Source organism: Tachypleus tridentatus, chromosome 12 (assembly GCF_004210375.1).
Source record: "Tachypleus tridentatus isolate NWPU-2018 chromosome 12, ASM421037v1, whole genome shotgun sequence".
Classification (NCBI taxonomy): domain Eukaryota; kingdom Metazoa; phylum Arthropoda; class Merostomata; order Xiphosura; family Limulidae; genus Tachypleus; species Tachypleus tridentatus.
Window position 1 is genome coordinate 111,476,091 of NC_134836.1, and position 14,568 is coordinate 111,490,658.

General features: G+C 31.2%; 1 protein-coding gene and 1 pseudogene across 2 annotated transcripts in view; one reads left to right on the plus strand and one right to left on the minus strand.

Annotated features, from left to right (window-relative positions):
* LOC143235355 (kinesin heavy chain-like) overlaps nucleotides 1–11,938 on the minus strand; it is a 34,332-nt pseudogene extending 22,394 nt beyond the window's left edge. The window contains exons 1-9 of the transcript XR_013019141.1: nucleotides 11,921–11,938; nucleotides 11,107–11,256; nucleotides 9,771–9,858; nucleotides 7,719–7,792; nucleotides 6,945–7,049; nucleotides 5,649–5,697; nucleotides 4,146–4,201; nucleotides 2,628–2,715; nucleotides 49–173 (exon numbers count right to left, since the gene is read on the minus strand). The product of XR_013019141.1 is annotated as a kinesin heavy chain-like (transcript). The remainder of the gene's footprint in view (nucleotides 1–48; nucleotides 174–2,627; nucleotides 2,716–4,145; nucleotides 4,202–5,648; nucleotides 5,698–6,944; nucleotides 7,050–7,718; nucleotides 7,793–9,770; nucleotides 9,859–11,106; nucleotides 11,257–11,920) is intronic.
* The window catches only part of LOC143235354 (uncharacterized), a 63,739-nt gene continuing 60,924 nt past the window's right edge, over nucleotides 11,754–14,568 (plus strand). Inside the window, exon 1 of the mRNA XM_076473437.1 lies at nucleotides 11,754–11,853. The gene's annotated coding sequence lies outside the window, so the exon portion shown is untranslated. The remainder of the gene's footprint in view (nucleotides 11,854–14,568) is intronic.

Genomic DNA, 14,568 nt, shown 5'->3' on the forward strand with positions numbered 1-14,568 from the left:
TTGATTAAGTGAACCAAAATAAAAGTTGATATACATGATAATACTCACTTTTTCACTTCCAGCTAGATCCACAAGGTACAATTTACCACTTAGTTTTTTCTGGTTCTCCAAGTTCTCTTGTTTCACATTGATCAGAAAGACACTGTGGCTACGTGAGCTATGTTCATTCATGTCTGACAAAAAAAAATGTATTAGTACCAAACCTACATGCCATCATTACTTGTTTAAATATGACTGTGGGTAAGTTAGGAACACGTTTCCAGCAGTTTCATAAAAACTTTATCTACTGTATTTCAATTTGTTTAATGAGAAGGAAGGAGAGAAAAAAGGGCTAGACAATATGGTGCTCATCACACTATCACTTGTTGATACAGTAACATTTTAACAAATGACCTGTGAGACATGTGTTAAGTTACTGTAATTGTTTTACTGTATTACAGCATGAATACAAAAACTTTAGCTTCAATGTTGGTTAGGTTGGTGATCGTGTTAACAAGTCAAATTACACATTTGAGTCTTTACTGTTAATTAAGTGAGCCTTGAGGACCAAAATGTTGAAAAACCTCACTTGAATTATTTTTCTGTATCATAACCTTTTTTTTTTTTTTTCCAAGGGGAGTGGTCTCACTTATTTCATGATAAAATTCAATAATTATTTTTGTATTCAAACTATTAATACTAGAACATAATATTTTCACTGGCTCTAAATGCTAAGGTAAAAACTTTCCATAGAAACAGCATCATAGTAATAAACCTACACATTTTCTAACCAAGTCAAAAAAAAATAAGAAAGAACACAACAACACCTGTACAAAAGATGCAAAATAAGACCATTCATAATCAGGTGCGATCTTTTCATAACAGTTTTATAGTACACAGAATTCATAACACTATTGCATTAAGACTAATAAATCCATAAAGTCCAAAAAAAGCACATTAAATGTTACAATCACAAAATACCCCTCCTGAAACCAAATTGTTTCAAGAGAAGTCTCACAAGACGCATTGATACAGATATTTGTAATATTCCACCATACAAAAGCATCAACATTATCCTATCTTTAGTACACAGATTCAAACCAACAAGAACACTCAAATATTCGATTTTTACATAATCAAGATACTAGCAGTTTATCACATAAAAACAAAGTAAATTTTATACAAATGTTGGAATCCTATAACAGACACATACAATAAACAAGACACTTTCTTTCGAGGCTGCACATTGCACAAATTACTCATAGAATGTGCAACAACTTTTTTAAATTATTTGTAATTTATTGTACTAATTTTTTTAAATAAATTAACACTGAAATGTTAATATTTAAAATGTTTTAATACATGTTTTATGTTTTTTTAGAGAAAATAATTTAAAAGAAACTTTAGCCCTTACTGTCAATTTTGTGCCCCCTGAAAAAAAACAACAACAAAATTCAGATACTGGAAATTAATTTCTTGTCCACACAGAGAATACTTTTCAACATTGAATATAAAGCCAGCAATACATAGTTTTAATACAGCTATTTGCATCCTATAATAGTTTTAAAATAGTGATGTTTGAAACAGTTAAGTCAAAAACTGTGAAACTCAACCCTATTAGTTTTTATTCCTTTAAAAGTTTCTTGTTTTTAAAAAGACAAGGCAATCATGTGCATCATTTCAAAATTTGGTAATTTATTTACAATCATTTACCACAGACTTTTTGTCCTTCCTATTCTAAATATGCAAGAAAAAAAAAATCTGAAACTTGTAGTATTGAGTTTTGTGGCAAACCTTCATTTGTCCTTGTTATTTCATTATGATATTCTGTTATTTATATTCCACCAGAAAGGCACAGAATTAACTTCACGAAATTCACTGGTGTTTTACTAAAGTAACTTTTTTAAAAATAATTCTTTGTGTAAAGTATTGTTAGTTTTGTAATTTAGTCCTTAGGTATGTTTAAAAAAGCATACTAAATGTTATATTTTTATATAAAATTACATTTGCCATTTTCATTACATTTTTCAACACAATATTACATATTCATCATATAAATTATAAATATTTAGTTCTGATACTTCAGTTTGTTTGTTTTTAACTAGACTGTTTCTTCCAGCAAAGTAGCATCAGATATATGTCCCTAGATCAACTCTTTATATACAAAACAACACCAACCATCAGTCAGATACTGTATGCAACATTTATACGACAGCATAGTAACTGGCTACATTATGAAGCGGTTGTTATTGTAAATCATAAGTTAACAAAAGAAAATGAAATACATCTTTAAAAAGGCTTAATAAATATCCTGTGTATATAAAATATCTGCATTTCAGATGATACGATGTTAATAAAATAGTAATGTTTATTTATAAAAACTGGCACTTACACAGTAATACACAAAACATTGACATCTTGAAAGGTTAAAGAAACTAAAACTGAATTTACATATGTATTAGAATCTTATCAAACCAAAAACAAATTTTATATAAAACACTAGGATACGTATAACACCAAGAACAGAAGTAACAAACATTCACATAATCACTAACTTTTACACCTCAGTTGCAATTTACAAAATATCGTTATTGAAATGTGAGCAAAGAAAGTTAAGATTTTATTTAAACTAAATTAACACCACTTACTTGTCACTGCAATGTGCCTGTTGGATTTTCCTTCATCAATCACCTCCATTACTTCCTCAGGAGAAGTGACGAATCGCTCTGTTGCCCCCTAGAAGAAGCAACATTCAAACTTCACTATGCAGCATATCGTAGTGAGTACATTAAGTCTTAAATTTTTTACAACATGTACATTGTTTAGTACATGAGCCATGGTTATTAAGTATACAATGTTCCTATTCAATTATTTAATGACACTAAACCTCAGTTTCTTAAACCTGTAACTAACACTTGCCAATAAACAGGACATCACAAGTGTCACCCAAAGTACCAAAGATCTAGATTATTACAGCAAATTATGCCCGACATCTGCTAGTATCTGTCAACACCTTCTTAGTCAATGTACACTGTGCTGAACAACATTCCTTGTCACCATCGTATTCAACAGCTGTTTATCCCATGTATACAGGTGTTGAACAATATCATCCATCATTATGTTTAACATTCGTTTAGTGAATAAAAATAATATTCAGTAATGTTATTATTTACTACTGTGTTCTATAATAAACAGGTATTTATCAGAGTTCAGCAGTCATTTATTCAGTGTACGTAATATACTATACAAGCTTGCTTAAGTCTAAACTATAAAAGAAGAAATTTCACATCATTCTGCAGCCTTGTGAAGGTGATACAAAACTTGTATGTCAGAAAGAGCAACAACAAATTGAAAATTTTGGGATAAAAAGAGATTTTGTAATTTTATCATATATTTGTTATCTTCTCATTAGAAATAAATTTAGAAGTACAAACAATAAAAATATTAAAATTTGAATAACTTATAGCAAACATTACAAATAAGATGTTTCATCTCAGAAACAATATTTTTACATATATATCTAACCATTTTTGAAATCTATTAGTAGGCCTCCTAGAGCCTGTATTTCAAAAATACTTTTACCCATGCAGTATGCTGCAATTCACATGGTTCATGTGTTATCCTAAATAAATACATATAGAGAGAAGTCTGGAAATATTGCAATTATAAGAGTCTTTACATAAGTGTTCCAGATTTATTTCCAACGTATAAGAGTTTTAGCCATGGTTGTTGTTGCTTGTTGTGTTTTTTTTATTCATAGTGAGAATTGCTCTGTCAACAGAAAACAGATGTTTTGTGTGTGTCGTAAATTTTACAGATTGTAAAGAGCAACTCTAGAACCCATTCTCAGCTTTCAAAACCTTTCCAAATCCTGCTATATATTATTAAAGTGCCATTTTTCATTCATTAAACATGCAGAATTCGAAGCAGTCTCTGATCTTGCTGATACACATGAACCACAATGGTCAACACAAAATAGAAATATATCAAAAATTCTAATACCTGTTTATTTTTTTTTTCAATTAAGCAAATTATATTACAGGAGTTTTTACTAAACCTTAACTCCCAAGACTTATTTAAACTAGGAAAATAAAAAGTGTTAGCTTATCATTCCATTGCTTATAATAAATTACAGAAAGAAGTTTGAGCCATAACAAACTACTTACTTTAACAAAAGGAACACGGTTTTGATCTTCATGAACTGAAAGATTAGTCTTGGAAACTAGAATGAGAAGCAAATTACTTTTAATTTGAACAAACCAATGTAAAATATATTATTAATAAAGACTGGCTTACACTAAAAGTGTATGTTTTAAAAAAACATATTTTGTGCATGACATGTATTGCAGTTGAAATGTTGTCAATAAATGATTTAAACTTGATTCAAGTCTAATTTTTTTTCTAAGAATAACCTGATTGTTTTACCAATAAAGCATCAATTGTTAACTTATCTTGTCCATGGTAAATATCAATAGAACAGAGAAAATAACACTGCAATCCAAAATTAACATGGTTATTAAAATATCTATTTGAAAACAAGCCTTTTAAATAGTGTTTAAAACTAAGCTTATTCAATGAAAGTGTAGGATTTTTTTTTTTAAATACAATTATGGAATTATACGCATTGATTAAAACAAGCTACAACCTCTAGTAATAGTGAGTTTACCATGCATTACACATATACAAAGTCCAAAACATGGTTATAAACCCATAACTGTTGTTCTTTCTGCTCAAACTTTCTATCTATAGCCCACACAACCACACCACACCCCTATTTTTAATACACCTTGTTATTACACAATGTTTCTGTATTCTGAATACACTTCACCACATTCAAACATGATACTTCTAATTTTACATATAGCAAGTTTTCTAATAAAACAATAAATATGAAGTAATATATAATACTAATCACCTAACTATGTGTTAGAGAATTACAACTACATTCAAAGTACTCATGGATATTAAGTAGGTTTCACTACAAAAACAGTATTGTTATACAGATCCACAATCCCTTTTCCAAAACCCTTGGAGCCAGTTGTGTTTCGAAATTTTTCAGATCTTGAAACAAATGTTTTTTTTAAATCATATACAGTGGTAGTTCCGACACCATATTCTTCAGCAAGACGCCACACAGACACACCACAATCAAGCTTCTGCAATAATTCCGCTTTCTGTGTTATTGATAATGTCAGATGCTTCCTTTTTCTTTTATCACTGTTACCCATAGGGGTCTCTGCAGCTCTTTTTGGCATTTTCACAGTGACATTAAACACAAAGTCACAAAACAAAAAGCAAGAAAAAATATCAGTGAACAGCAGACGTGTGTGACCAGTAGGAGCGCTGAGACACAACTGATGTGCCTGTCAGACTGCTGGGCAGCTAGGCCACCCTACACCTGAGTCATGTGGGTATGAAGTTGGGTCAGTTTTATACTGACGCTCCATGAAAAAAACTTGAGTTTTTGGAACTTTGGATACAGGATTGTGGACTTGTAATCGATTTACTAAAATACCTAGCCATACATCCAATTGTCATGATAACATCCAACAACATTTAGCAACTAACATTTCAGTTTTTCACAGAAGAACTTGAAGTCTATTTATATTTATTACACTGAATGTATAATTTTGTTGTTTATTAATTCACATAGTAAATTATATACTTACTATCTAAGAGGTCTCTGATCTTATCTAGATATATTTCAAAATATGAAACCTGCAAAACAGTTTTGTTTTGTTAATTGATGGAACTTTGGAATCAGTTACAAATCAAATTTCCTGCAACAATCTTAGAATATTATTGTTGAACAAAAGGATAACACAGAATGTCTTAATGGTCATTATTTATAGTCAGCATTTCTCATTATAACCATCTTTAAATTGTTATAATCAAATAGAATGTTACTAAGACACACAAAATTTGCTTCATATTTAGTTGTCTATAGTATTGTATCACATGGACTGTGGTCACTTCCACACTAAGTTGATAAAGGAGGGGGGCAACTTTACAAAAAATATTGATGTTAAAAAAAGGAAATTATGGAACACAAGCTTTTAGGCATACTATAAAGTGTGAAAAAAGATATTTTACTTAAATTCTGCTTGTAGTACATTTGGTGTGAATAAAAGCATAAATAAAAACAGAAAAAAAAAATTAAATGAAATAAAAACTTACATTTAGGGATCAAATTCTCTACCCCAGGAGTTGTTCAAGAACAAACAATAAGAGCTCCAAAAGAAACAACCTTGAGATGAATTTAAAATGAATATACTTAAAAAAAAAATTAAAATGATGGGAAAACAAAAGAATAATAAAAAGTGGATGGTATTAAATGTGGTACTTCTCAAAGTCTGAAAAATTTACAGAAATGTGTGTAAGAGTTTTGAAGTATAGTATTTACAATAATTATGAAGACAAATTCAGCATTATGTAACTCTTCAATTCTACAGTATCTGCATGTGTACTCAAAGCTGTAAAAACATGAAACAAGGGTGGTGGTGGTGGTGGTGGTAGTAGTAATAGTGGACATTATAAAGTTATATACCAAAGACAATCTACTCAACTTTCTATTTGATGCAAGCTAAACTTCTACAAAGTTTAGGAAATATTTGCACTGATTTTATAGAGACTTAAAAGAACTTGGTGTTTAAACAAGTTTATCACAAGTGTTAATGGAAGTTTCAGATAATCAAATAATTGGAAAATTTATTGCAAAATTTATACTGAACTCAGAGAGTTAAGAAACAAGAATTTTTTCTACAGATACAGAAAGGAAGATTTGGGGTTACCAACAATTAAAAATTTGTAAAAAAGAATGAACAAAAAAAAAATCATAACAAATGATAATAAAAGACACTGTTTATGATAACTTTACCAATATTTCTTTAACTACACATTCCATTTAAAAGAAAAGCAAATATTTAAACAACTGCACTAATTAAGGATGCACACATTCAACTCACCTTGATATGAAATTCCACGTTTTCATCCATGGTATAGATGTAGTTAAATATATCATTGACTATTCTTGGGATAATTCCTTGTAGTGTAGGGCTATCCAAGACACCCTAAAATGAAGGAAAAAGAACAATAAGCTACATATAACCCATTAAAGATATTCACCATTTTTAGATAAAAGATTATAATTACAAAGTGTAAATCCCTAAACTCTTTAACTAGAATCAGTTTATCAATTATTTTACACTATTAGTACAATCTACTTTGTTTGGTAAATACACAAATCATAATAAATTAAAAACATTCACTTACCAATTAAATATTTAATAAATTTATTTGTTTGATAATACTGGGGTTTATTGGAGAAATCACTTGCTGTTACTTCTCAGAATATCTATAATTTAACCTTATTGCAGTTAATGGAATATTATTGGGTTTATTATTATTTTTATTGTAATGTACAAGTTTTCTAAAATCGTTCCAATATGCTCCTGAATATCTACATGAACAAATCTTCCTGAGACAAGAAAGTTCTTAAACTGAAATTTTTGTTTTCTTACCCCTTTACAAGTGACATCAAAATAAATATTTCGTGGAACTCTATAGTTATAATGCAGCCACTGGGGAACACATTGGAAATTCCTCTATTTTTTAAATCATTAATTTCATGAGTACTCTGGAAGTATGTACAGTATAAAAATAAAATTGTAATTTTTGTTACTGAAGTTTATTTATCCTTCATTGTGTTAAAGTTATTTCTCATTAGATGTACAACATACCTCCATAGTATGCGTTTTGCCACTAGAAGTCTGTCCATAAGCAAATATTGTTCCATTGTAGCCCATGAGAACATCTAAAATCCAAGTAACAGAGTGATTATCAGTTGCAATAAACTAATGTATTTCTTATTGTAGCTTTTCAATTTAGAAATACAAAAAATTGTAAGCACAGACAAGGATTTGAAACAGTTTCTAAAATATCCATTACTAATACTTTGTACACAGTTGAAACAGATTTGTTCAAATGATTACATACAAAACAAAGATGTTACCCCAAATGTGTAATAGCAGAGCAATTCTGTTTTCATAGTAGAAAAAGAAACAAGTATAACCGGCTCCTAATCAAAGTAAACTCACCTTTTACAGATAATTTCTTAACAATAAAAAAAAAAACAGAATTAATATAGATACAAAACATCAAACATATATTAAAATGAACAAACAAGACCCCAAAAATAAATAAATAAAATTAAAGATGATGCATAAATTAAAAGGGATCCCCAGGGTACAAGCTATAATGCACCCTTGCTTTTGGAGGTGACTGAAAAAGTAGGTCACATAGAAGTAGGGATACACTATCTTTGTTTAACATCTGTTTGTCAGTCTCACATGATGAAATTCATGAAAAAAATAAAAAGGAAATACAAAACAGTAGAATGAGATATATGTCCTCAAGCTTACAACATTCCATACCTGTATCACCCTTCACTGTCTGGAAAGCAATTGTGAGAAGGTGACAGCTGTCCATAACAGAAAAAAAAAAGTATTAACATTTGGGGGTAAATGATATAAACTTATCTCCTGAAAATGGCATTCCAGCCCCCACTACATGTTTTGCAAGCACTGTAATAAGGGTTAGAATGACAATCTTATGTACACAAATTGTGTTACTGTTTGTTTGTTTGTTGTTGGGTTTTTCCATTATAAAATGACTAATACAAGAAATGAGGATTATACAAAATACTTACTGATTCAAACTGATGTCCACATTAAAACATACATCACGACTACAACTGCAAAATATTCTACCATTTCTGGTCTAAGTCTAGCTCATTTTTATTTTGCATTAATATTTTGATTAAATGCTGGGATTCTTCCCTCCCTTTACAAGTCTAAAAACACACATTACACATTTTCAACATTCCACTTCATTGTATACATTCACAGTCTTGTTGTGTATGAATTTTTCTTCTAGCATCTTTTGCCATATGAACATTGAAGTGGCTAGCAATATGTCCCACATGTTAGAAACAATTCAAGTACATATTTACAAACATTTCTAGTAAATACATACCAAAAAATTGTTGCAGATTTGCAAATAACAATAGAGAAACTGTTTTAATATGCAAAAGATATACTGTATATCCTGCAATATTGTTAATACAACTTTGCTTGTATATACCTTATATATTGTTCATACCTCTTTATTCTTGGGATACTAATGATAAAATTTGTGTAATTTTGTAGCCTTAAGTGTATTTGTGTGTTTGCTATTGTCAGATAACTTACTGTTAACACCTTCTATGAAGGATAGTTTAATGGTAGTATTTTATCTCCTTTAAAATTGCAAGTTGATCATGTTGAAAGTCCAATAGTGAATGATAATATCAGACAATTAAATATATTGTACTCAAATTAAGAACAAGGCACATCAGAGATTGATTTGAATTTCACCCAAGGCTACACAAGGACTATCTGCACAAGCCATCCCTAATTTAGCAGTGCAAGACTAGAGGGAAGGCAGCTAGCCACCACCACCCATCTCCAACTCTTGGGCTACTTGTTTACCAACAAATAATGGATTGATCATCACATTATAACATTACCACAGCTGAAAGGGTGAGCATGTTTGGTGTGACGGGAATTTGAACCCACAACCCCCAAATTATGAGTCGAGTGCCTTAACCACCTGGCCATGCTGGGCCCATCACCGGAGAAAGTGACAAATATTACATTTTTATTAGGAGCAAAGTTAAACTGTTCACTGAATGAAAAAGCATACAAAGAATATAATTATGACAACACAGTAGAAAAATTTAAATAGAGACTCACCTGAAACAATAGGTTTTGCTGCCTCATTGTAAACCTTCTCTTGAGAGGCATTTGGTTTCACCACTTTATCAAACATGTACACTTTATTCTGGAAGAAAGGTATCATTAATATCAACAAAAAATTCAGTTGCAATACTTCACCAATGTTCTTAAAACAACTTATAAAACAATTACTAGAAATATATTACTTGGGTGTTAAATTACATGAATAATTAAGTCGAAAACACTAAATTGTCAGGGTATCATGGTGCCTAAAAAATTGAAAAGTGACACAGAGAATTTCCCGTACATACATCTAGAAATTATTTTGTTAAAGTTAAATATTACAAAAGCAAATCAGGATAGCAGTTAACTTACTTATGAATATGAAACTACCTCAAAATAAATAAAGGATGACTGGCAGAAGTTTATGATGTTAAAAAAACATGCACATTGAGAAGTCTTGATATAAATTAACAAATATCATACATGACCCAAGCACTTTTGAAATGTGGACCTTTAAGAGAAAACTGGATGTGACAAGAGTTTAAGTATTGTTTACCCCAATATATTTTTAATTGTTTTACAATAGTAATCAAACAGTAATATTAGTATATGGTATTATACAATATAATTTGTTGTTGTTAATTAATCAATACCTTTTGAAAGCACAGTTTCAAATGCAGAAGTTTCTGAAATCTTTGAAGATGTAAAATGAATTTACTATATATTATGAAAGTTAGTCTTTCAAAGTTGAAAGTGACATTTGTTTGAAAAGCTGATTGCTCCAAATACTCTTCAACCTTAGCTGGTCATAAATAACAGCTCTTGTTTCAGAGAGAGTAAATTAGGATTTACTGAGCCATTATAAATGTAGCATTTCTAATAAACACAGAACCACAATTCAAAGTGATAAGTAATGCACACAATTCACACTTTATAAATTGAAAATATTTACTAAAGTATTTAGCAAGGCAAAAATAATCATAAAATGTTGAATTTAACCACTGTTTAAACAATAATTTTGTGAATGTTTCCTAAATGACTTATACTAACAAATTCTAAAATGCAAACAAAATATTCCCCTTGTTTTTCATTTTAAAATTTGGAATGAAATAACACTTATTATTTATTAATCATAAGAAATTTCTCCATTATCAAAAGTATTTTTTGAAAGTGACATTTCCCTATTAATAGTTCTACATTGCATTGACTTTCTGATTAAGTATGTTTTATTACAAATTACAGCTTTTACAGCAAAATTTGCATTTAGAACAGGTACAACAGTTTGACCATTGGCAATATTGTTCACACAATAAAATCTGCTAAAAAACTCATTTTAACCATACAGGTTTACCTTAATGGAAACACATTCTTCTGTATTTGGTGGAAACTTCACAATGAACTTGCTTCCCGTTTTCTCTTCTGAACTGTTAAGAGGCCGAATTCGACATACTACTTTAATACTGCATTCAGCTGGATTCTCAGTCATCTTGCAACTTTTTCTCTAAAAATATAATGAAGATATATTCAAACTATTATACGCTATAATTTGCTAACAATTTTATATTAAAAATACTATTAGGGGTATTGATAACGATAGTTTGATAGAGTCCATTCCTCTGACCCTTCACCATCTTCAAACTACAAATTTAATATTTAGTTCTATTTAGTTCTATACAAACTACATTTACAATTGAGAGCAAAATATTTATTGTTAATTAAATTAAGTATTAACTTAACTAACACTAAAAAACACTAACACTGTAATAGTAACACGTAATATTACTAATAATTTAAATAGTATTAATTATTACTAATCTGCCAGTGGCTTATCAAAGATTAAACTCCCGATACCTAGTTGAAATCAGACGAAACTTGCAGATAACTCACTTCTCTATTAGTATAAATCCGATGTAGTGACGAAATCACTGGATGACGAAATTTGCTGTTTATTGTCTAAGTAATCAATTAATATATTGGAAGCTGGTCTTGATATTTGAGGAATTCAACATTCAAGAAAAATACCACTCAACTTTCAGCTGCATAATAACGCCAATGCGGATAGTGGTGAACTCCTAGATAAAACACTGAAAAGTGGAAGGTAAGAAGTAGAAATATAAATATTCAATCAACGTTTATACATAATATTAATGTATATCATAGTCTACCTTACTATCACTAAAGTTTTTAGTAGATTTGTGGATCAAACGCTACCCAATCCACCAATAGTCAAACGCATGTAATACAGTAAGGCATCCTGGGAAGTAAAATTATCTAAACCAAAACGTCATTCAACTTACTATATGAGACAACATATAGTTATCTGCAGCAGAGAAAGTGTCGCATGCTCCTAGCAGTGCCGTCTAGTAGCATAAATAACAACATTAAAAAGTGATTTCAATTGTAATATAAACATATTACTTACATTAGTGATATCCTCATGATAAGCTTTCCTGACAGTTGCGTTTTTAATACAACACTAAGAAATTTACAGTAAAATTATTCTTTTCTGTAGTCTTTATTTCTTCAAATCAATACATCTTAGTGTTCTCATATAAGAGCTTTTTTTTTTTTTTTATCATATACATGTTCACACATGAACGCCAGCAGAAATTCTTCGTGAGAGGGTTTAGAGGTGATGGAAAAGTCTACAGAAAGGGTATGCATATATATATATCATTTTCTGGGGAACAAGTGCCTCCATACGTAGATATATATACACAAGCAAGCAAATATCAGCGGAAAAGAGCCAAAGATAAGTACCGAGCAATAAGTATGAGCATCTCAAGACCAACGACCGATATGGGACTTCGGGTCCATCAGATTAGCTGGGATTTGTAGATCCTATGCCAATTTTTAAAATGGAAGAAACTCATTTTCATTAGTTGGCGTCAATGAAACCATGTAGTGCTTATGAGGTTAGCGTGAAGCAAAAGGAAAGGCTGATAGTTTAAACCGACTTTTTGAAATTCGTGAAGATAACCAAGTTCTTGAGGCGGTGATTAGGATGAATGGCGTGTCGTCACGAGTTTTCTTTCACATAATTAAAGATCACGGGCTAATTATCATTGAATCATTGAACAAACGTCTTTTTTTAATAAAGTTCTAAATCTGACTCACTTCCTAAACGGTTATTTACTTTCACACCACAACATATTCGGTGTGATATGGATTCGAACCCTTAAACCTCAGATTAGAAGACGAATGCCTCAACCACCTGGTTGATGACGATGTTTCTGTGGGCAACACGCTTACGTAACCCTACCTAAAATTTACCTATTATTTCCTACTTTTTTGGCCCGTCATGGCCAAGCGTGTTAAGGCGTGCGACTCGTAATCTGAAGGTCGCGGGTTTGCATCCCCGTCGCGCCAAACATGCTCGCTTTTTCAGCCGTGGAGGCGTTATAATGTGACGGTTAATCCCACGATTCGTTGGTAAAAGAGTAGCCCAAGAATTGGTGGTGGGTGGTGATGACTAGCTGCCTTCCCTCTAGTCTTACGCTGCTAAATTAGGGACGGCTAGCACAGATAGCCCTCGAGTAGCTTTGTGCAAAATTCAAAACAAACACACTTACTATATCATGCGTTATTTTATAATTTAGATCTCTTTTGTCTTTATTTTCCTGTTGCTTGTTGTAGTCCATGTTGTCTTCCAGGTTATATGTGAATATTGATTTACTATTTTGGCTTGGATTTTGTCTGTTAGATTTTCATATATCTTTTCCGTTGACATTTTATATGGTTGAATTGCTGGGTTTTTCTTTATCACCTTTTTTGTTTCTGTTATCATATTTTTTCGGTAGGCTAGCGGAGTTTCTGCTCGTAGTGCTTGGGGTTTGGTCTTATTTACGTAAAATTTGGCGTTGAAACCAACTGTGTAGTTATAGAAAAGATCACAGTTGTGTTCAGACCCCCATAATTTTACACGTGTTCTGGATATTAACTGCTGTAAGGTAGTTTTCCAACTTGGGTAGACCTAGGCCTCCTTCGTTGGTCGGGAGATTGACTTTTTCTCATGACAGACGTTCTCTTTTAGAGTTTCATGTTAAACTGTATATTATTCTATTTATTTTCTTGATTTCCGTCTCTGGGGCGGAAGTGTTCTGTCTAGATATATAACTTGTTTTATGGCTGGTGCTTTAGCTTGATAGTTCTCTATTTTTTCCTCAATTTCTGTAACTTTGAGTTTCCATTTGTGGGCTATTGGGTCGTACGGACCCAGCCATATTCCTGAAATTTTGATGGAACGTTTTGTCTAGCTGATATTAGATGGGGAGTCATTTCTAATTCTCCATCTACCCAGCCAGAAACCTTTGGACTTTTCTTTATTTATTTTTGCTACACTTGCGCTACAATAGGTGTCTAATGACAGCCTGCTTTTTACTATTGCTTTTTCTGTAGTTAACGTCATCAGCGTGTGCAAGGCACTTTTGCTGAATGCCGTAATTACCCGGGATATGTACTCCTGTTATTTCCGGATCTGCGTTAACGCTACTGAGAAAAGTTTCGATAAGTAGAACATGTAAAGTTGGAGAAAGGGGACATCCTTGTCTTACTTCTGTCTCAATTTCTAACATGTCTATCAAGTGTCCGTTTATATTTATTTTCGCAGTCACCTTTTTATATATCACTTTGATCCAGTTAATTAATTTCTGAGGAAAGCTATATTTCTTTAATACATATAACAAAAATTTATGATCTATTTTATCAAAGGCTTTCTCCTGATCTTGTGAGATCATACAACTAGGAGTGCCTTTGCTATTGGATATTTGTATTATATCCCGGCGCATATTGACATAAGTATATCCCTTCCGTG